The sequence below is a fragment of the Hylobates moloch genome, unplaced genomic scaffold (assembly GCF_009828535.3).
Source record: "Hylobates moloch isolate HMO894 unplaced genomic scaffold, HMol_V3 SCAFFOLD_3, whole genome shotgun sequence".
NCBI lineage: Eukaryota > Metazoa > Chordata > Mammalia > Primates > Hylobatidae > Hylobates > Hylobates moloch.
The window spans coordinates 153,007,944-153,033,309 of NW_026652278.1; the positions used below are offsets into that span (position 1 = coordinate 153,007,944).

The window sequence follows — 25,366 nt, forward strand, 5'->3', positions numbered from 1 at the left end:
CAAAGTAAACATTTCTAGTGTGATAGATATATGTAATAGGAAAGCAATTCTGTTGCTTTGCACCAAGCAGTTAGAGAATGTTCGGAAGATGTGGCCATTCGCATCATGCTTTAAGCACTCTATTAACTCCAGTGATGTGTGTCACTGCATGTGTGTGGTGGTTCTGAGAGATAGTTCTCTATTCACGAAAGAATGTTTGGGGAAGAATTTGTTCTTTCTCTCATCTGCCACTGTTTTCAGCATTGTTGTCTGATGCATTTAAAAGTTCTGAACAAACTTCAGCAGATCTGTCTAAAGTGAGATCCTTCCATCAAGCTACTATTTCTGCTACACTTCAAGATAAATCCCTGAGCTGCTTCCTCTATTGAGAAGAGAGACATTTTCTATGGTATGATGCTTAGTCAAGCTCATCTGAAGTCCTTACTTCTGATATGCTGTATGTACATTATGGAATTTCACCATTTCATCATCCATACTCTATATAGGAAAGTGAATATACATTTTAATCAACTACAACAGAATATTCAAATTGTTTTTATGCTCCCATCTCAATGTGCAAGCTTTAATAAAGTAACTAAGGCATCCTCCAGAGCTTAACTATTTATTGTTATCAAAGTAAGTTCTCTTCTGTAACAATGTCTATTTTTTAATGTCCTTATAAATACTGACAGTGCTGTAACATATGTGCTTACATTTTAGCTACCACCTGTAAGTCCATCTCTCTGGTAAACACAAGCCTCTAGGAAAATGACAGGCTGTGTTCTCATTTAAACTGTCAGAACCTCTGGGAGTAGGGCCCAGAAATCTGGTTTTTAGCAGTTCTAAAGGGGACTGTGATTCACACAAAAATCTGAGAACCACAGATAGAGACTTTTTAAATTAAAAGATGACTTTATTCCAGAGAGTGTCATATTCTAGTAGGCCGTGTGAACACCACTCCCCGGAACACTCCTAGCAATCAGCATGCCGGGCAGGTATTGCGCACCTATTACAGCAACACTTGCCCCAGCTTATCTTATTCATTGTCCTTGTGTAATCACTAACAAGAGCATCATAGTAATTTTGTAACCCAGCAGAGCCACTGGCTTTTCTCCCACCAGGTTTGTCTGCAAGATAAAAGCTTCCAGCTGTATCCACTGGCAAAAAAGAAAAAATAAATCCAGATTTTGCAAAATATTTGATACTGCAAGTGGCTATCTTCTGATGTTTCCCAGGTACAGTGGTCTCTTAGGTATCTGACTCCCTGTTGAGTGAAGAAGGGGAATTCCAGGTCTCCAAAAAATCCATAACAGGAATTCCTGCTATTTGTAGATTCTTATGTCTATTATTTTTTTCGCTTTAAAATAGTTGGAGGGAGAAGCAGTTGGAAGAAAACTAAGACAATAAAAAACAATTCCTACTGCATGGCGATGGTATGTGTTCATATTTGAACAGGAATAGGTTTTATTCCAACAGTGTTCTATGAAGTTGTAGTTCGGTGTACATAGGCATCACCCAAAGAGTTGTTTAGGTGTCGATTTTTCAGCCCCACCCAAAGAGTTATTTTGAGACAGGGCTCCACATTTTCACAGCCCTTCTAAAAGATTCTTACTCAGGTAGTCCATGGATATGCTTGGAGAAACACTACAGTAAGTGGCCTGCAGCACTGTTCTCTCTGCTACGGTCTCCAAAATTTCTATTGCAATTGTCATTTTCATATGTCAATTTATAATAATAGCTAAAAGATTCTCTAACTTGGAATTTTATAGTAAAAGAAATAATTAGTGGAGAATACCTGAACCCATAATTGGTAGTAAACTATAGGTACTATTTCTATACTATTTCTAAATTATCTTAGGCAAATACACATAAAATGAACCTACTGATATGCATGGGTTCTGTATGGAGAATTTTAAAATGACATACACAACACTGTACCATAATGACCCTAGAGCACTTGATGGTCTAGAGCACGTGATGGTCTAGGGTCATTATGGTACGGTGCCATGTACCATAACACTGGTCTTGATGATAGTTCATCCACATAAAGGATTGGTGAAACACTTGGCTAAACATGACCAAAGCGTATCAATTTTAATCCCAACTGTACTCTTTTCCTCTTCTGATGCTTTACTAGTTAATTCTCTCCTCTGCCCTGCTATCTTTAAAGTTTCACACTTGCATTTAAAAATAGACATTTCCTTTTATCAAACTTTTATATTAATTACAAGAATTCTTATTGTTTTTGCCCAGTTATTCGAAGTTCAAATTAAATTAGACCCTTCAGCAACCACCATCCTCCTACAACTGCAACTGTTGTCACACTTCCTAATTCGCTAATATGTGAATCAGTACAATATAAATCTACAAAGAAATTGGATGTCATTCCATTATGGGCCTTACCAAAGATCTGCAATATCTACTGAAACTGCTGTTTATCTAGAAACAGAACAGTTTCCTGGCCCCCACCTTCTCATCTAGACTCTGCCTCTGTGATTTTTCTCTAATTTTTGTATATATTCATGGAACTCTGAGCTTCGCCTGTCTCTTACTTCCACTGTAGAAAGCTGTTTTTGATATGAGTGATAAAGTATGCCAAAAGAATCCTTCACCATGAGAATTTATTGTAGCATAATCAATATACTACATGCTTTTCTGAGGCCTTCATTTTAAACATGTACAATTTTAAATGATTACTAAGGAAGGACTTAATAAATGTGTAAGTATACAAACTTCTGGAATGGATTTTGAAATTACATTCACAACACTGTACCATAATGGCCATAGAGCACATGATTTAATTTACATCTCATTTACAGAAATGAATGCCAACAATTTTAATCATGTATTTCTATCTAGTTGGCCCAAGTATTACAAATCCAGAGTAATATTTTGCTCATGGGTAAATTATGCATTTGGGGCTATACTTAAGCTCATGGGTAAATTATGCATTTGTAGATTTCAAGGTTGACTCTTCATATTTTTCCCTCAGTAAACACCAAATGGTTTTATCAACAAAAAATGTAGTTTGAATTTAAGTATTACTGGGGTATGGAGGTAAGAGATGTAGTAAGTGAACAAACAAAGAAACTGGCTTGTATAGAAAATCTTTTCTACAATTATTAATATCTAAAACCTACAGACATTTGTGTGTGATTATATCTAAGACAGAGACACATACTTTTAAAAAAATTAATCTTTCAAACTTGTGAATAATTCTATTTTGTTTTAAGATGTCCAACTTTCTATTACTTGTACTGTTAGAGGAAAATAGCGATGTACCCCAAACCAGAAAAATCTAGATGACCGACAATCATTTTTATTAGTGAAAACGTCAGGGAGACATGAGTCCAGGGGGTACATGATTATGCGGGTGAAGATCAGGGCCATACAGGGAGCTAGAGGAAGCTCCGCCTCCACCAGGGGCCTTGTACCCACATTTATTGACACCTAGATGCCCAAGGCTAATTGGACTAGAAACCAGCCACGTTTTACCACCAAGAAGTGGTCAGAAATTTTCTCGCCTAAAACAAACTAATAACCGAGGTTCAAATGGTGCACACTTTTGTTACTAGTTAAAATTTAAATAGTGATCTATGACTTAGACAAGCGAAGAAAATAACAGATACAAAATCACAGGGAATTTGCATAACAATTTTTAACATAATTTAGTGAGAGACAAAAACATAAATTTTTGCCATGGCTAGAAACTCATTTACAAATAGTATCATCTATAAATAGATGTTCCTCTGTTCCAATTTCTCATTTTGATATTTTATTTTATGATGATCCTCCTAAACTGTCTTATTTGTCTTTCAATTGTTTTTCTGGAAAACTGTTGCTCTGCAATATATAAATGTTAAGATCATTTCTCACAATGTCTAAAAAAATACTAATTAGAATACATAATCTCTTGTTGCATACATAATTGCTATAGTCTGCAACAATCCAACAACCCAGAAGGTAAAAGGCTTATTAACAATAAACCCACAAGAAAACAATTTAGTATACATAAAACACACATATGTTCTATTCTGTTTCAAACTTAAACACGGCAGACTTTTATAGAATCAATAAATGGTATAAGAAAAGATATATCCAGATGATATAAAATAAAAATGTATAATTACAGACTGAATCTGGGAAAAAAATACAGCAGAAACTGGGTAGACTAAGAAAGGTCAATTTTCTTTCTCTGAAGAAGTAAGAAAATGTGAATATTTCAATATTTAACAGTTTAAACAAAACTATGAACTACTTCTTATCTTTCTGAGATAACTCTTTCTCCTAAGACGAAAATGTGAATATTTAAATATTTAACAAACAGTTGAAACCAAACTATAAACTACTCCTTATCTTTGTGAGAGAATTCCAGGGCACCAAAACTATAACAGGCAGATTTTCTCTGAATAGCTAGAAATAGAACAGAGGCCACTAGAGATGTGGTTAGTGTCCATTGACGAAAAGGCATCCACAGGACCCTACGAGTAGAAAAGCCAACAAAGTTCATCCAGATAGCTCCTGGCCATAAATTTTTGGGGGGAAAAAGGACAAAACAGAAATAGGGCTACTCAAGAAGTAAAATAGTTTAAGTGGATCAACTGTTCCCTTCTGAACCAGCAAATCTGCCGTAAACAAAACTGTCATTCAATGTAAATGCCCTGCGTTGTATTATTTAACATTACATTATTAATAAGAGCCGTGTGTGTGTGTGTGTCTCTGTGTGTGTGTGTGTGTGTGTGTGTTCTTACATACTATGGATCTACATCACATGCCACCTCATTTGTTCTCCTGTTGAGTAAGAATGTAGGGGTCTTCTGGTGTTATCAGTAATGTACAATTCAGCAAGCACAATGATAGGGTTTCTAATACAAAAGAATGCTTTCCTTTGTATTAGAAACCCTAATCATCATAAAAATATACAAAAAGAATGAATATTTTCCTTTTGTAACATTAATTTTTCATGGTCCATTATTTAGATTTTATCACTATTATATTGCATAAACCTCTAGAAAAATTAGGAAATGTAGCAGCCTTATTTATCAAAGAAGGGAAGGGAGAGACCAGACATCTTAAATCAAAAATTAGAAATGATTTTAAAACAACCATTTTTAATAATCTTTAGCCAGAGAAAAGTTCTGGTATTTCTTGAAAACAATATGTTTGTGCATTAGACCATTTCATTTGGATTACAGACAATGTGCAAGTTCATATAGTCAGTAAAAACGTGAGTAAAGGACTAAAGACCAGAGCCCTTGAATATCTGATTTCTTTCTGAAATTAAGAGATCACTTTTGAATTTAGCAAATCTTAAAAATACATTCATTTTGTGAGTTGTAATGGTAAATAAAGTAAGCATCTGAACCAAAATATGAATAAAAACCATTATCAATCACAAAGGAAATTGTTTAACTCTACATTTTAATGACAAATGCACTCATTTATTTTTGTGCTCATATTTAACATTGTACATACCTTTTACAACTCTCCGTATTCAATTTGCCACCCGTTGTTCGGATTTTTCTTCATTTTAATGTTTCCTTGAGAGGTTTCCCATTTATTCTTAAAGATAAATTTTTCTTTTTTTTTTTTTTTCTTATTTTATTTTATTTTATTTTTTTATTTATTTTTTTATTTTTTTATGCTAAATGACGAGCTAATGGGTGCAGGAAATCAACATGGCACGTGGATACATATGTAACAAACCTGCACATTGTGCACATGTACCCTAAAACCTAAAGTATAATAAAAAAAAAAGAACTTAAAAAAAAAATAAAAAAGATAAATTTTTCAATCTCACATTTTTTGTAATGCCTCTGTAACCTTGTCTTGAACAATTTTCCTTTTTTTTTTATAAAAGACAATTCCTTCTTTTCTCTTAATCCTTTTATTCACCATTTGATGTAGGTAGTTTAACCCATTTGAGGTTTTTCTTTCACATATTTCCCTCACCATTTTTTCCTTTATCTTTTCTAGCCATTTTTTTTTGTAATTCTATAACCTGTAGATTCTCTGATCTATTCATCTTTTCACAGCTGTTCCTCAGGGTAGAGTAACACACAAAATGTTCAATAAAATCATTCAGTTAATGAAACCCAATAAAACTGAAGATTCATACCACAAAATTTAGACCATTTGAAAGGTATTTTTTATCCATCAAAATTGATAATTATGGAATTATTATTTAAAAGGAAGTGGAGTTGACATCTGGTTAACCAGGCTGATTACTATGTCTTGGTCACTCCCTGCCACGAATAGAGTAACAGATTCTTGGACCGAATGCAATCAGTGACACTTCCTAAATGTATAAAATAAATGCACCTTTAAAAAAAGAAATGACTTAGAAATACTCATATGAGAAATATCTATCTGGACTCGCATAAAAAGTGAATTAGAGAAAAATGCAAATATTTAGTGAAAAAAGCTTGATTCAGGTTGGTTTTCACAATGCATCATTTCCATTCTACTTCCATTCGACTGTTTTAAATTTTATTTGGCATTAACAAGACTTTGCTTTCTTAAGTAGAAATTGATATGTGTTGGCTAGATCTTTGTTTCATAAGACAGAGAAAAATCATAAGGTAACAGAAAATAAACATAACTGTAGATTGTGTTAAGAAAAACCAAGCTTCTACTTAATCTCTGAAAAACAAAACTTAGCACAGATGTAAAGGAAAATAAATGATAATTATAATAAGAGCAGTTAACAATGACTAAATATTTATGTATAAGGCCTTTGTAAGCACTACTTTATTTAATATAGCAATCTCATTTACTTAGCTATTATCATTCATACTTTACCAATGAGAAATTTGAGGATTAGAAGAATTAAGCTATGTCCCCAATGTCAGAGGCTAATGAAAAGTTGAACTAGATTTGAACTCCTGTTTGTTAATTTCAGTTTGTGCATCAAATCATCACATTTTGATAGGTCTCATTAACTAGGGAAAACCTTTCTATTAACAAGTATATACTCTAATATTATTTTGTATGAACATTATGAAAGACTTTGAGAAGAAAAATATAAGGCATCTAATCTTAATCTCCCCCTCCTCCTATCCTTCACTTCATCATGATGCCTTCCCAGGCTCCTCAAGTTTTGATCATCTCTCTCCCCTCTGAAACGCACACACTGCATACACTTGTTTTGAACAAGAAGTTGCAAGATTCTCTGTGTATTTTCTATTGTTATAATAATTTGGCTAATTATTACCAGAAAAAAGGATGATATCACAAATAGAACTATGAATATAAAATCAGAAAAGTTGTGTTAAAATCCTGACAATATTTAATGGGGCAAAATCCCATTAACCTTCCAATACAAGTTTCTCATTCAAGGGCATATAAATAATACTTCTGCATATTTCATAGGGCTTGTCCATTCCAATAAACAGTCCAATGGACATATACATAGTAATGAATTGTGGCTAGGCTATGCAGATACAAACATAGTCCTGGCTATTATAAAGCTTACACTCCAGGAGAAAGACCAGCATAGAAAAGACTGTAGTGATAACTGAATTGAATAATAAATGTGCATATAATCTTTTATAAAATTAAAGAATAACATAAATATAAGTTAATATTGTATTTTTTTTCTTTTTCTGTGTTGCATACATTCAAGTTCCTAGGAGGCAGCAGTTTGTCTTATACTGACAGGTTAAGGACCTGACCCTTCTACATAGACATACAACAAATACTATAATTTTTAAAGCATTTTATTGAAAATATGATTAAAAATATTAAATATATTTTTGATAAAGGAAAAATATCAGCATAATTTTATCATTTTGACGAAACTGTTGCATTTTTGCCTCATTTTTTCCAGTTAGCTATGTAGTTTTATTTATTGTGTACGCATTTTAGTATGTTTCCGCACATTAAATTTTTATATTATACCATTATATCTTTTCATATTATAAAAGTTTTATACACGTTTATTTATATGTACCTGTTACCTACATTTACAGTAAAAATTAGGGTAATTTTCTTATTTCTAAGTGTTTCAGAACAGTTTAATTCAAAATAATTTACTCATTATTTATGTCATTACTAAGTACCAACCTTGCAGCATTTTTACCCTTAATTCAAACCACTGCAATATTGCAAATATGCATCATTTAGTTCCTAACACAAGGCTTATGTTTCTTCCATTCTTTTAGGTACAGTCTACTTATCAAAGGGAGAAAATCTTGTTACAAAAGTGACATGTGTTCAGAGGGCCCAAGCACGAGAGAGAGGGAATTTTTTCACAGAAACCATTGCCATACAAGTATAGTCATATTTCAAATATAGACAGACTTGCCTACTCATGTCCAAATTTCTCCTTATTACATTTTCTTAGCTTGTGACTGGCACGTCCAGAAAAAATACTAAATGGTAATGGTGATCGTGGAGAGTCTTCTGTTATTCCTAATTTTATACAGGCAGCATACTGAAATTGTTACTCTAAGCATCAGGTTAAATATGTATTTATCCATGCTAAGGAAAATTCCTTCTATTGCTTTACTAGTGTGTTTAAATCAGAAATGTATTTGTATATTATCAAAAATCACTTGAACATCTATTGAAAATATCTAGTAGTATTTACCCTTAAAATGTTAATTGGATGAAATATATTAATAGGTCTTCTAAAGTTAAAAAGTTATTCCTAGAAATAACTTCGTTTTTATACTTTATTGTTTTAATATATCTCCATATTCCTTTTCTTGATATTTTTTCCTGAATTTTGACACCAATATTCACTTTGTAGGAATGACTTAAAGTTCTTCCTTTTCCCCTTTTTTTACTTTTATTTTCTTTTTCTATTTTTCTACATTTGTTTACATTATGCATATTTCTTAAAAATTAGGATGTTTTTATTTTTCAGTGTTCTAAAACAATTTAAATTGAAATTTAATTATCTTTTTTTAAAGTTTTAAATAAATTCACCTGTGAAATTGCATGAGTCCAGTGCAGAAAGGTGTAAATTAACCTTCTTAGAGTCATCTTGCTTCTTTTGTTTACTATCTTTTGTATCTCCATCATCTTTTAAGTCCAATATTCAAACACTATATGTATATCAAAATTTGGCAATATAGCTAAAGTAGTATATAGTGTGAAAATACACCCCTTGAAGTACACATCAGAAAAGATAAAAATGTTAATGAGCTAAGAATTCAACACAAAAAAAAGATTTAAAAAAAGACAAGATTAAACCCAAGAAATCAGAAAATAGAAAAATATCACTGAATGAACTAGAAAAAAGAAAAACACAAAGAAATGGTTTTCTTTAAAAAACGGATTTTTCTTATATATGTTTAAAAAATAGCCAAATCCTAGATGAAAAAAAAAAATCTTTGGTAATAAAAATAATATCATATAATTCTAGATGAAGTAGAGATTTTTTAAACTCATAAAGATATATTATGTTGAATAATTTAAGAACAAATGAAAAATGAAATAATTTTCTAGAAAAACATAATAAAAATATAATTCAAAAATAATAGAAAACGTCAAGAGACTTACAATGATTATTACCTTGAATTAGTAACTTAAAATACACTAATACTAGAAGGTTTTATAGGCAAGTTTTGCTGAACATTCAAGAAAAAGGTATCTCCAATCATAGAAGCTTTTCCATAGAAAAATTCACTTTTATGGCTAATATCACCTTATTATCAAAGCTAGACAACAACACAAAAAAGGAAAACTACAAGATTTCATTTCTTGATATAGCTACAACAATCCTAAAAAATACATTTCAAATCAAATTCAGCAATATGTGCACATAATGACCAACCAGGATTTACCCTAAATATGCAGGGACTGTTTATTATTAGAAATTCACCATATGAACAGATTATAAGCCAAAAAATTATATTTGTAACACTTGAACATCCATTCACAAGAAAATAAATATGACTTCCACAGTAAGGAGAAAAAGAAACCTATTTAAATTATGAAATATTAGAAGCTGTTTACTTTAAACCAAGGAAAAGTCTATGATACCAGCTTTCAACCTTACTGCAGGCTGGGGTCTCTACAAGCAGATACTGTGAACAGTCATGGTACAAAATGTCTGTTAGACATGGACACTTTAGAAAGAACAGGAGTTCTGATTGGACAGAGGGAGAAGCTGAACTGTGCTGCAGGCCAGCAAAGTCTCATTCTTTCCATCCAGAGCAAGGGTCCATCAGAGTTGTCCTATGACTGAACGTTTATACCAGCTCCCTCTCTCTGAGGTAAGTGGGCTGCTCCGGGGATGAGGGGGTGATTTAACCCCGGTCTAGGTGGCTCTTGGCAGCTGAGACAGACCCAGACAAGCTCACAGCCAGACGCTTCCCACTGTAAAGCATTCCCTTTATCTGGGCAACAATCCTTGAAGGGGGATTGGGTGGTTCTTCTCTGTGTCTACATTAATCCCTTTACTACAGTTTTGTATATGAGTTCTCACTACTGTGCTATGGACAGAAAAATAGACATAAAGATTTGAAAAGACAATAAGACAATTTCAAAATTGGACACCATGATTTCAAGAGCATCAAAGTGAACACGTGAGTTCCAATCCTGCACCTGCCACTTACTAGCTCTATGGTTTTAGTCAGATTGGTTCATATTTCTGTGGTTAGATTTTCTTATATAGAATATGAAATAGTCATAACTGCCAACTGCATGCTGTATTGCCTTTATCAAGTTGCTATAATCACTGAACCTCTGGGAACCCTTCTTCAAAAAAAAAAAAAGTACATATATACATATGTACATAAGTACTTACATACTAATATATGTACTTATAGATGTACTTATGTACTATAATATACCTATAATGTACTAATGTTCTATAATGTACTTATGTACTATAACAGTACCTCTACCATAAGATTGATTTGAAGATTAAATAAACTACCCCATTTAAAGAATGTCTTTCAAAAAGTAAGTTCTAAATATTATACACACACAACACAATTATCTGTCTAGCCTATACTATAGAACCTCAAAAGCAAACTATGAGAAGAAATCAAATAGTTTAGTAAGGTTGCTGAATGAAAAATCAACATGTAAAAATCAATATGCATCACCACTAAACATTTAGAACATGTATCTTTTTAAATATCTTTTTCATTATTACAACAAAAATAATAATCCTGGGAATAAATCTCAAAAACCTAAGCAAGATCTTCACAGAAGACGTTAATTATACCATCATTGCAGCACATTCAAGAAGAGTTAGATATGGAGTTATGTAACAAATATATGGACAGGAAAGCTCTATCATAAAAATGACAGCTGTCTCAAATTGAATTATAAACCTAATGCCTTCCAATCTCAACAGAGTGTATGTCAGAAGCCTTGGAGGAAAGATATCACATCCAAAAGGACTAAGACAGAAATATGGTCAGGGTGAAAAGAAGAAAGTAGTTATCTCTACCACCCCTACTACGACCACCACAACTTCTCAGGCCTGCTGGGGGAAACGGAAGAAACAGTATTATAGAAATCCAAATAGAACTGGAACCTTGAAATAGAGGAGCCATGGCCATCATTGTATGCATTCACTTCTACACCTGCTAAGAGGCAAAGAGGGACCAGAGGAATTAATTCCCTTACCATTCTGTCTCACCACAGTCTCCTGGTAGCGTCTCCCATTAGCCATACCTAACTAGAAGTTAGAAGCCAAAGAAGTGCAGGAGTTGCAGCTCCATGGAGAAAGGCTCTAAATAAGCAAACAAGGAATATTTATCACATAGACTCATGGAATTTAAAAAAGCAAATTCTGGCTGGGCACAGTGGCTCATGCCTGTAATCCCAGCACTTTGGGAAGCCCAGGCGGGCAGATCACCTGAGGTCAGGAGTTGGAGACCAGCCTCACCAACACGGCGAAACTCGGTCTCTACTAAAATACAAAAATTAGCTGGGCATGATAGCGTGCCCCTGTAGTCCCAGCTACGTGGGAGGCTGAGACAGGAGAATCTCTTGAGCCCGGGAGGTGGAGGTTGCATTGAGCCGAGATCTTGCCACCACCCTCTAGCCTGGGTGACAGTGTGAGACTCCATCTCAAAAATAAATAAATAAATAAATAATATAAATACAAATATAAAAAGCAGACTCTAGATAATATGGCAAAGTTTGTGAGAACAGCCAAGAAAATTTTAAAGAATGAGAATGAGGAGAACTCCTCTTAATAAAGTTGCTGTATAATGTTAAAAGGATTAAAGAATCAAGTATTAAATTGGCAAACGATTAGACAAACCAATGGAACATAATAGAGAACCAAGAACAGATATAAATATATGGCACCTAGATATGCCAGAGTTAGCCTCACAAATCAGTAGGAAAAATTAAACTGGAACAATTGGTTGTACATTTTGTGGTGGGGGGATGGGTTATCCCTATTTCCAAAACAACTACAAAAATTAATTCCAACTGGGCCAAAGACCATAATGCTAAACATGTTAAAGCTTTAGTAGAAAACTGAGTGAATATTTTTACAATCTCTAAGTAAGAAAATACTACTTAAACAAGAAATACTGAATTTGTAAAGGAAAAGAATGATAAAACTGAGCATAACAAAATTTCAAAATCTCTATACAAAAAGACATAGTAACACAACTTAAAAACAAGGGACAGAATGCAAGAAAATATTTCAATGCATGTATGACAAGAAGTTAGTATTTAGAGTATACAAAAATTCTTAAAAATTCATTTTACAAATTCAAACCAATAAGGAAAAATTAACAAAATTTAAGACAATCTGCAAAAGAGAAGACTTAAGTGAAGTCTTATATACATGAAAAGATGCTCAATAGCACCAATGAGGGAAAAAAATCAATAAGACATTTAAACATATGCATGCAAAACCAAAAAGTTTGTAATACGTTATACATTGCTGATGGACATGTAAATTGCTATAACCAGTAGACAGATCTGTAAAGATTTGCTGAAGATAGAAACTGCTCTCTTAATCCCACTACAATATTTTCACAATTTTATTCTTATTTAAGTACCTATAACTAGAGAATTACTTTTTGTTTATAATATTTGTAAAAGTGATGTACCATTTATACATCACAATTATCCTTTGCAACTTTTTTCACTCAAATTATATTTTAAAGCCTCCTCCTGGAGGCTGTGCCAGGAGGATCACTTGAGACAGGAGGTCAAGGCTGCCAGTGATGGCACCATGGCATTCCAGCCTGGGTGACAAAAGGAGGCCCTTTCTCAAGAAAAATAAATTTAAAAAAAGAAATTATAATTATATTTCACTCAAATGATGATCAATGTTGACATATGAATTTTAGTTCATTTTAACTTCTGTATAGTATTCAATTGCATCAAAATATCATGATTAATGATTTTCTAGAATCTTTAAGTTAATGCAAACGACATTGCCATAAATACATGTCTCTTTGGGTATACATGCAAAAAGTCTTTCTAGAAGTGAATTGCTGATCGCCTCCAGAAATGTAATACTGCACAGTGAGTAGACTGTATTGACATGAAAAAGATAACAGAGACTCTAAAAAGTTAACACACAGCATATTACATATTTATTGAAATGTCATAGTCTAATATATATTAGCATAAATATATATTTTGGATACATTTCTGGAAAGAAGTCAATATTTTTTAACTGGGAGAGAATTGAAGGGGAGCATTCACTTTTCAGTCTTAATATTTCTATAATTTTTTTTATAATAAACTTATTTTACCTCAGTTTTACAGCTATAAACCATTGAAAAAAATCCGTTATTTTATCCTGTGTTGTGTTTATTATCCTACTATAATATGGTAAAAACACCCTCAAATATCAGATTGAATGTTGGTGTTGTACATGTTTCATAAACTAATGATTATATAATTATTTTTGAAATAAAGTTTCCTTTATATTACCATTATTAAAGTGATAGGGTCTCAGTACTGAAAATTTTTAAAATATAGGAAGAGAAAAAGGAAAAATAAAACACTCACTACAAAATGATACCAGTTATTAATATTATTTATTCACTAATCGATTCATTTATTTATTCATTCAGTTGGTAGTAGTGGTAGTGGTGGCCACCTTTCTTTAGTTTCTCAAGCAAATAAATCTTTGCATTTTCTTCATGTCTAAAAAGTAGCAAGATAACTAAAATCTTAAAATGTATAGCATATATCTTATAAAAATGAAACCATGCCCGAGAATTTAAAGAATATGTATATGTGCTTTAATGATGGTATGAACCACTACTAAATACTTACTATTTATTAGGGAATTTTCTTACCACCTTTAATCCTCAAAACAACCTTGCTACTGAGAAAACACTATCATCTGCATTTTGCAGATAAGGAAACCAACATTCTAACAGGTTAAGCAATTTGACCAGTGTCATCTCACTAGTGAGTGGAGATTTCAACACAGCTGAATATGGCCTGGAGTTTGAGCTTCTCCAACTACCATTTGTCTCTCATTCTTCCAGCAGAGAAACTGAATCTTCCCATTAAAAATTAATGTGAAAAACTACTTTGTTTTTGTTTTGTTTGATTTTTGGTGTTTTTGTTTTGTTTTGTTTTGTTTTTTGAGATGAGTCTCACTCTCACCCAGGCTAGAATGGAATGGCACAATCTTGGCTCACTGCAACCTCCACCTCCCAGGTTCAAGTGATTCTCCTGCCTCAGCCTCCCCAGTAGCTAGGATTACAGGTGTGCACCACCATGCCCAGCTAATTTTTGTATTTTTAGTAGAGATGGGGTTTCACCATGTTGGCCAGGCTGGTCTTGAACTTCTGACCTCCAATGGCCTGCCCGCTTTGGCCTCCTAAAGTGCTAGGATTACAGGCATGAGTCACTGTACCCAGCCCAAAAACCACTTTATATAACGAAAAAATTTCCTAAGGAAATTATGATAATTTTCTGGCACCCAGAAAAATCCACTATAAAAATATTCTGTCTCTAAAGGCATGCATCTCCCAGTAGCCACGTGGTGATTACACCCCACTCACTGCTAAGTGAATAGGATCCCAAGAGAGAATGAGTGGCTTGTCAGTTCACAGTCCATAATCTACTGAACTGCTCCCACCATGAAAAAATGGGAGGTAAAAATGTAGATTACTCATTCATCACCATGAAAACACACAGAAGTAAAATTTGGCTATATGAACCATGAAACTGTTCTCTTCATTGTTTATAAAAAGAATTTAGTTCTAATAGTTAATAACCAACAATTTCTTTAAAACAATTTATCAGCATATGTTCTCTCTTACATTGTTTTGGGGGAAATTTTTCAAATAAATGTTCACATTAGGTGTGTTGCCACAGAATAGAAATTAGCATGAAACAGAGGATTATTTTTGCATCATTTTTTCCTCTACATATAATTTATTACAAATATATGCTCAGAAAAATATTTTTAAAATCCACAAGAAAGCTAATTAGATTTAACAGAAGTCAACATTTTTTTAAGTTTTGGTTTAATATTCATCTTTTAATCCAATAATTTATTTAAATTGTTATGATAATAATTCCATCTTATTATTATTATAAGTATTTGGGAAATTTAAAAAGTAGGACAAAAAGCTAACCATAGTCCTATGACGACTATTAACAGTTGAAAATACTTCCTATTTGTAAAATAAACATTTCCTTTATTTTTGACATTACTGGGTAATGTATGTTTAAAAAAAATTAAAGCCTTCTGCATCATTTTTAACAATTTTTGAAAATTGACAACTATGGCTCATCCTCATAACAAAAGCTATAGAAATAGCATCTATTATCACTTCTTAAGACTCATCTTCTCTACCATGAGTGTCATAAGGAACAAACCAAAAAGTATCAGACTTTTCCTTCTATATTATACTTGTCATTTAATATCTTAATAATCTGTCAAACTGATTCCCCCATCTCTTTAATTCTCTGCCATTGTTCATGGCACAGAATCTTTCTTTCATGTGGTAGTTACTTAATAAATACTTGTTTATCCATTTATTTAGTAAAGGTTTCTAAAATAAGACATACTCATGAAGTTAAAGGTTTCATAAAAGATTAAGTTTAAACATAAGCTATAAATAAACCAAGTTATCTTATTTAAAAAGAAAGGTAGCTGGCAAGAACTTATTGTATACATTATGCTAGATATTAAAGGATCATTTCACAGGGTGCCTGGGACATGACTTTGGATTCCATGAAACAAAATTGCTAAGAAATATTAAGGGAAATATAACTCTAAGTGGAAAATAATTTGTCTCTAATTGATCGAATTTCAAATTTGGGAGAAATTAGCAGAACCAAAATCCAAACTCATGTGAGTATGGAAGCAATTTAACTTCATTAAAACCTAAATACAAAAGCTGATTCCAGAATGAATAATTAAATGTGGCTATGGGCCATGCTTCAGTAACATCTAATAGACCTTTGTGTGTTACACTATTAAAATAAATCTTAAGTAAAATTTTAATGGAAACGTTGTACTTTTAAAAGAAAAAATCTACCCATAATTCTACCACTCGAATAATAGATAACTAGCAAAAATATATAAATTTTATAACTATGTAAAAACTACTTAGTTATATGGAACTTAAAAGCCTTGTAGGTAGTCCTTAAGGTATCATCACCATGAGCTAGAACAAATATATTGAGTAATAAGTAAATAAATAGTTCATTCTCCTTTCTTTCAACTCTATTTCTTTAGAAATTCTCTAACTTTAAATGAGAACTCCTACAACTTTTGATTCAAATGTTCATAACTCTTAATATTTGCTAGGCTGCATATTTGATACAACATTCTTCCCAGATTCATACATTTCTTTTTTGCAAATAGATGGTCTGTATTTGTTAGCACCTTTTTACTGCTCCCCTACTACATGCACATACACACGCACACACACGTACAATTAATTCCTTACTATGGCAAACATTTTGTAACAGTCCCTTATGTTTGGTACCTCTCTTCAGCCCACATCACACTCCCTCTGACTGTGAGTCTTTCAAGCTTCCCCCAACAGTGGGACCTTGAGCACACTTCATTTGTCCCTCTGTTAGAAAATTTTTATCTTTTTTCTCCACCTAATTAACTCTTCCTTCCTTCAGATGTCAGCTAAAATGTCACCTCCTCAAGGAGGCTTACCCAGACCTCCCTGGCTGAGTCAAACTCCCCTCTAATAGGCTTCCCCACTACTGTGCATCTGGCCTTCATTATACTCACTTTTGCTTATGTGCACTGGCTTGTGTGATTATTTAATTAATTTCACAGAAATAACAAGCTCCAAAGAGGCAGGAATCATGCCACATTTTTTACTCATCATTACATTACCAGGACCTGAGTGTTGAGCAAAGAGTAGACTGCCAATAAATACATATTAAAGGATAGTAAAAAAGAAGGAAGAGATGGAAATTAATCATTATGTCAACAGATGACCTCATAGTTACTAGAAAAATTATTTAAATGGTCTCACTTGGTGACCTGAAAGATGACAGATTTGTAAGGAAAGTACCTCTGAAAATACATGTTTTATCTTCTTTCTTATTATTTTTCTCTCATTGTAATGGATGTAGCTTATGATTTAGTCCTGCTTTTCTTTCTCTTACTTATTTTTCTCTAGAGAAGGAAAGTCATAAATCTTAGGCAAGGCTCTCTTCAAAAGTAGAGTCTGAACTAAAAAAATTATGTGCAAATAACACAAGGTGATCCTGGAGAGTAGGAGTGAGGCACTGGGTAAAGTGAACCAGGGAGAGAGTAAAGGCTAATACAGGTGCATGCAGTTGGGTCACTTCCACGGCCGGTTGAGGCTCCTTCTCACCTGGACCTTATGAGGAGCTACAGAGTGCATCTCAGAACTATCCACCCATTCCCACTGACTGCGAGGCTCCACGGTGGTGTTAGCTCCTCCTCACTTCCAGGCTGCATGGACCTGGAAGCAGGGGGAAAAATAAGACATGCTAGTAAAGTCACAGAGAAGAAAGTGAAAGATACTCAGCACAAGCTTGAGATGGGAAATAGCACAACTGAGTCAGAGGCTGCCTACAATGATTGCCCAAGCCAGAGCCAGAAGCAGATATGACATTGACAGGACATCCGGCAGGGTCCAAAAAGCATGTGATATACTTCATGAGAATCAGATCATTGCTCACCACAGTCAGCCCCAATAAGCCTCAATGTCAGTACCTAATTTATCACTCTCACCAACTTCCATTTATCTCCTAATGTGCCTCAGGACACTGAATTGAAGGCAGGCGCAAGAATCTATTCCAGGCATTTTCCGACTTCCAATCATTGTGTTCCAAATAGTCAGTGATTTCTGGAATATGTTATCTGGAATATGTTACCTGGAACATACAATTCACTCAAAAATAACATTCCATGTAATAGTTCAACATTAGTATCCATCCGTCACTAGGCAGACTTAACCAAAATTCTAGGTCAATCCATAAAAGCACAGTTAATTTAAATCATATATCTCTAACAATCTATTTCAGGTATAACCTGAATTAACTATATTTCCGTGAATTGGTCTAGAAATACATTCTGAGTTTTATCCATATACCAATAAGAAAAGAGATCAACATAGTACTAGCTTGTTAACACTATTGTATGTATATCACAAGAAATCAGTCTGTATCAGTTGCTTTTCAGAGCAACAGTTGGAAAAATAGGACAGTTGTTTCCAAGAAGAGGGAGATTCCAGACTTCACACATTTTTCACTCCATAAAAGTAGCGCTTATTTGTAAGTTAGAATGATTCATTAACCATGGAGTTCTTGTGTTCAGAAAGGAGCCTTACTTTTTTATGCACACACATATACACACACGTGTCTGTGTCTGTATTTTTGGGTGTGTATTAGTCCTAAAAGAAACAAAAGTTTTACCAATTTATTATGTTTAGTTACCAATAAGTTGAATCTATTGGCTATTTGAATTACTGGTCTTCACTGTCACAAAGATTTACCTCAAAATTTAAAAAACAGACAAACTGTCTCAATATAAAATGGCACACAGTATATTAATGGCTGTTTAATAGAATCTGCCTTCTTTTTATATCACTTCTAAAAATACGTTTGGTGTTAGCTGTATTGCGTAGGAAGCTGTGGGATGGGACTACTAACTCCAGTTTTACCACCAAGAAATGATCTTTGATCACTGTACATCTATGTTTATTATCAGTTAAAAATAATGACACATTTCAGCTGATGGTTTTGATCAACAATAACTAGAAAAGCCAGATATAAGAACAGTATTCTGATAAAACCTGGTGGAAAGTTTCAGAAGAGGTCAAGACTAGAAGCTTCAAGATTACAGATGGAAGAAGTACCAAAGAGGTAAGGTGAGTTTTCAGAATATGTTTTTCCCCCAGGATGAAGACTGGGGGCAACTGCCAATCTGGAAAGACAGTGAGAGACTAAGAATATGGGCTTTGCCTGAGCAGAGGACCACTGATGTGAGACAAATAATCTAGCAGAGATTTTGGCAGTCTTGAGGGGCTGGAGAGACAAAATTAGATATGAGGGGCCAAGAGCTCAGTGAAAAGTAAAAGGTGTAGCACTCAGTTTGACACATACTTGATTTTACCTACATGAGGTTTGCTAAAGCCTGAAGTTACACATATGAGTGGAGGCTAAGACACTGAGAAAGAAGCTTCTGGAAAGAAGAGCGGATTCTCAGGAGTCTTGTCCTGGCTTGTGTCAAGGGCCTGTGAATGCACCAGTAGAAGTTCGAGACATCTGGGCTGGGTGCAGTGGCTACGCCTTGGCATCTGGGAGCCCAGAAGTCTAACAACTCGTGACTCAGCTCAGTCTCTGGGTGGATTACAACTATGGGCTACCACCCCACCGTATCTGTCTAGCAGAGGAAATGTTAACACTTCTTTGGAGATGTATAGATCATCTGGAGCCTTTATAAGTTTGTTTTTTGTTTTTTGAGACAGAGTCTCACTCTGTTGCCCAGGCTGGAGTGCAATGGCACGATCTTGGCTTGCTGCAAACTCTGCCTCCTAGGTTCTAGTGATTCTCCTGCCTCAGCCTCCCAAGTAGCTGGGATTACAGGCACCCGCCACCATGCCTGGCTAATTTTTTGTATTTTTAGTAGAGATGGGGTTTCACTATTGTTGGCCAGGCTGGTCTCGAACTCCTGACCTCAGGTGATCCACCCGCCTCAGCCTCCCAAAGTGCTGGGATTACAGGCATAAGCCACTGCACCTGGCCGAGTCTTTATAATTTTTATATATAGTAACTAAAATTGAGAGTAAAGATATGCTGAAAAGAGGCTCACAGCAATACAGTTGACATTAGCAGACTACGATATTAGAATAAGTTTGATTCATGTGCTCAAAGTCATAGAAGAAAAGATGGAGAAAACAGATAAATTGGAATCTACAGAAAAAATCAAATGTACACTTGGAAATTTAAAAAAATACAATAATTACAGTAATAACCTGTGGATGAGCTTGGCAGTATAACAGGCATGGTGTAGAAGAAGGTTAGCAAACTGGAGAGAAGGTCAAAAGAATACTCAAACAAGCATAGAGAGAAAAAAAGTAGAAAATAGTAAAACAAGTACAGGCAGCATGTTGGGTACAGTGAAACCATCTATTAAACATGTAACTCAGATTTCAGGAAAAGAAAACAGACACAATGAAGTACAGCTGTATATGAGAAGATAATAGTCAAAAATTCACCAGTGAATTTCACCTGATGAAAGATAACAATCCACAAATTCAAGAAGCTCTGCAAACTTGGAGGATAAATCCAAAAAACCTATACCTCGCAATATATAGAAAACTAAAGAAAATAATGGCAAATGAAAATTCATAAAATCACCCAGAGACAAAGACACATTTACCCTCATAGCAACAATATGACTGACAGGTTTGATGGAAGTGAGAAGTCAAAAGAATATCAAATGTTTTGGGCACAGTGGCTTATGCCTGTAATCTCAGCACTTTGGGAGGCTGAGGTGGGCAGATTGCTTGAGTCCAGGAGTTTTTAGCATAGATGGTGAAACCGCATCTATGCTAAAAATACAAAAATTAGCCAGGCGTGGTGCTAGTCAGGAGGCTGAGGGACAAGAACAGCTTGAGCCTGTGAGGCAGAGGTTTCAACGAGCAGTGATTGCACCACTGCACTCCAACCTGGGTGACAGAGCAAGGCTCTGTCTCAAAAATAAATAAATAAAAATAACGACACGTTGAAAAAAAAACTACCAAACAAAAATGCTATACTCAGCATTACATCCATTTAAAAATATTTTCGGACATACAAAAACTGAGTAAATTCCTTGCCAGCATGCTTTCAATAAAAATACATAACCACTTACTTCATAGCTTTTATGAACAAATTATAAGTGAATTGGCAAGAATGCCACAAATTTAACATGCCAGATATTCTAAAACCACAATCACTTTTGCACCAACCTAATAAAATAGAATTCACACATCAGGTTCACCTCCATCAATTTACTTCTTTAACTGAAACTAATTAGAAATTTAAAAGTGATTAAGTTCACTAATATATATTTGTCAGACAGTTCCTCCTGTATTTTCCAAATCATTTTTGTACACTAGTTCGTTGGCTATGCACTGTCCCCCATGAGAAAGGCAAGGCAGATATTTTCATCTTTATGTAAAATGAAACTAATGATTACAGACTCCGACCCTTGTCCTCAAGTACATGACAAAGTCAAAAGTAGAACACATATTTCCTACCACTGTTCATCACTGAAACACTAGGAGGTAGAAATGAATTAATAGTATCATAGGGGAGTCACAAATTGCAAAATGAACCCAATATATAGCAAAGGGATAATCGTGGCTTCAGAGAATTTGTCTAAAAATTTTTTAATTTTATTTTTAAAGCTACATTAACAGCATTATTTTAACCCTCTAAATATTAGATCATCACACTCCTAAATATTTTCAGCAACACTATAACTGTTGACTTTCACTGTTGTATTTCCAGAAAAAGTTAGGATGCAAAAACCTTTCAGCCAAGATGTTACTGACCAATTTCCCTATCAAAGGCCTACAGGAAAGTGAAAGCTACAGCGTTTTGTGATCCATAAAACATCCTTAAGCTAGAATTTGAATTACACCATGAAAAAGCCCAGAAGACAACCTCTTGATTGCGTTCAAGACATAATTTTGCCTCAAGGAGGGTAAAGGAAGTTTCGCTCTATCATAGAGGTCCTAAAGTATCTGTTAAATCACACAACTGGAACAATGAAAGCAAGAGGTCATCAAATAGCATAAACTTATTCTTCACACAGGATCTTTCCATGGATACTTCCCAGTGTCCTGACATCACGCTTTTTTCGGTGACCTTGGAACATCACTATTGCCTGCCCTGGGCTTTGTGCTATGGCTTTATTTTTGTCCTATAATGCAACTTCCTCCTCTTTCTCACCTTGCCCAGTTAAGAGCCCTTGTGCAACAAAATAGGCAAAGTATTTGTGAAATACATTAAAGGACATTATGAGAATACTCTCTAGTTCAAGGACACTATTTTACTCCATGTGGTTTTAAAAATAATATGTACTGGCTATCAAATAAATCAAATTATATCTATTTATAATATGCTTATATCTTCTGAGAACTTTCCTCAGTATTCTAGTGGAATGTGAAGAATCTGTGTACTTTTGACCTTCTTGGATAAAATATTTTTGAAATAAAATTAAAGATTTCATATATAAAATGTAATCTGTTCTCCTCAATATACATTTTTATTTACCATGTAAAGGAGGTAAAACATCTTTTCGCTAAAGGTAATATCATTTGGCAAAAACCATGAGCCAAACACCACGGTACCTCCTGTTGATCACTGCTAGCTGATTATCTGATCAGAGTTATACACATATTGTATGTAAATGTAGATTTTTATGAAGCGTACACCCCATCATGTAAGCACGTCAGAAGCTCGCACGTTCACAAGTCTATTTCCAAAAGAGTTTTTGCTATTACAATACTTGAGGAAAGCAGTCAACATGAGCAACAGGTTCTCTAAGAACCTTAAAGTAAAACCCCATACACTTTATTATAAAAACATAGTACAACAAAGTTAGAAAGAAGACCTCAGATAGAACAGGTGGAGCCTATTGTGACAATTAGTCAAGAAACAATGAAATAAAAAATTCTGTATCACAGAAGAAAACGTTGCTGATAACCCCATAAGTCCTGGATTAAAACAAGCTCTTTGCTCATAACATTGGTCTCTCAACATAGCGTGGCAAAATCAGACATATAATTATGCACTTCCCAGGAGAGATACGCATGTAAAAGCTACAATGAGCTTTTCCAAAATCAAAACTGACACAGCACCTTCTGATAGTCCCACCATTCATATTTAGTAAAGCCTCCCTGTATTATCTCAGCCGGTTTCTTTTTTACTTCCACCACATTGATTATTCCAATAATTTTCTATCAAATCTGTTCTGAAAAGACTCAAACTTTATCAAAAGAGCAATCACTGAGAAAAATTATTTTAATCCTGTTTTAGAAAAGCTTTATTAGAATCATCTATCTTTAAGAAAAAAAGATCATCTGAAGAAAAATTAGCCTCTTTCAAGAAAAATAAAATAACCCTTTGAATTATAATTGTGATTGTTACTTTCTTATACCATAGCATTATGTTAGATGCTGGAATACCAAACTTGTATACCAAGAATCTCCTTAATGTTCAAGGATTATTTACATTTGATATACATTAAATTCACAAATACAAAATGACTATTTAAAGTTTAAATATTTTTGATTGTAGTGGATGAAAACAAAAAAGTAACTGAACCCCCAAAGTAGCAAACTTTCATTTCTTTCCATCTTTTTCACAAGATATTCCTTTTGTAAACACATTGACATTAGAAACAGATGTTCTGATAGGTACCACCGCTTCCTTGTGATCTGAAAATTGAACCTCCTAAACAAGGAATTCATCAATAAAACGTGTGTCCGCCAAGCAAAAAGCCAGGGGGTTGGGTGTTGGCATGTTGGCTATATAGCACTTATAGGCGAGACAACTCTAAACTAAGGTACCTGAGCAGGTTCGGAATCTTTTTTCGTTAAACCCACAGAGCTCTATAATAGAAAACATTTTGAGCTCAAAAATGTTTAGCCAGGAAATCTTTTCTGGAACTATTGAATAACAAAAAGAATTGCCAGGAAAACGTGAGGCTCTCTAACTACATATTGGCCATGCCTCTGACTCCATCCACCTGTCACAAATCTCCAAAATCAGCGCTTCAGAAACCAGAGAAAAGAGCGAGAGTGAGTCTCCCTAACTTTGCCATTTCCCTCACCCCACTTGGGGATAAAACTTGGGCGTCTCTCTGCCTCGACTGGCCACTCCACTTCCTGGAGCTCCAGAAGCTACCTCAGCGCCTGGATAACTGCGACACTCACCCGTGAGCGCAGGACCCTCCTGGCGTCTTAAGTCCCAGCTCTCAGTCCCGCTGGCCACAGGAACACAATGACATCTCTCGCGCAGGAGGGCGGTTGCAGGGAACCGAAATCGGACCCAACAGTTGCAGTGAACCCGACTCAGGGTTGAGCGCATCAGCGCTAAACCCAAGACAAAGGCTGCCCTGTGTCTTCCGTGGTGAGCGCTCTCCTTTGGTAATCGCTCCCCGTCCCCCTCAAGCCCACACTGGGAGCGCGTGAGCCTGTAAAGTGGCTGTCATCGATTCCGCGCTTTCCGAGGGGTGCGGCTGGGTGACTAGTACCACGCCGGTGTAAACAGCGCGCAGCGCACTAGGGATCCGCCAGAAACGGCGCGCGCGCAGAGCGGGCGCCGGGGGCCAACAGTAGCAACTACCCCAGGCGGCGGGCTGGAGCCGCCTCCTCTCACCAGAGAGGCGCCTACCGGGCAAGCCCGTCGCCCGCAGGTTGGGTGGCAGCACCCGCGAACCCCAGCCACGCTCCCCAGTGTACCCACCAGGCAAAGGCACCTGCTGCCTGCCCTCCAGGGCTGATGCTGTGCCAAGCCCCGCTCGGGATCAGGGACAAGCCGCTCAGGACTACCAACCGGAGAGAGGGAGCTCCCAGTGAGACTGATTGAATGAATGATGTTTGCAGTCACTTACCGGCGGAGGGTGAAGTGGCTCAGGCGGCCGCCAGGCTGCGCGCAGCCGGCATTCCGGGGCGCGGGCATTCTCCCATCCTTTGTCAGTTGCGGGTGGAGCACTCCTCCCCAGCTAGCGGACGAGCAGCCGGGTGGCAGGCAGCCCGGCTCTGGCTCCGCTCCCCAGTCCTCTCCCCTCCTCTGCTCCCCCTCCCCTTCTCCGTCCCCCTCTCTGAGCCGGCATTCACTGGGCTCCCATGATGTCATCCAGTGGAAATCTGCCATGCTCAAAGACTGGAATAATCCAGCGCTCACGCGGGGAACGCAGAGCAGGCGGAGGAGGCAGCAGGGCCTCTAGGAGTTCCCAGAACTTGCAGCTCCAGGTTAACTG

The 25,366-nt window shown here is 35.4% G+C and overlaps 1 protein-coding gene across 2 annotated transcripts in view; it reads right to left on the reverse strand.

Annotated features, from left to right (window-relative positions):
- Positions 1–25,147, reverse strand: part of MARCHF1 (membrane associated ring-CH-type finger 1) — an 879,756-nt gene extending 854,609 nt beyond the window's left edge. The window contains exon 1 of one of the 2 annotated variants that reach the window (XM_058436859.1): positions 24,998–25,147. The gene's annotated coding sequence lies outside the window, so the exon portion shown is untranslated. Of the gene's footprint in view, positions 1–24,317; positions 24,649–24,997 lie in introns of those variants that run through there. The other variant, XM_032148774.2, reaches the window with a different exon arrangement.
- Between the last annotated feature and the right edge of the window lie 219 nt (positions 25,148–25,366).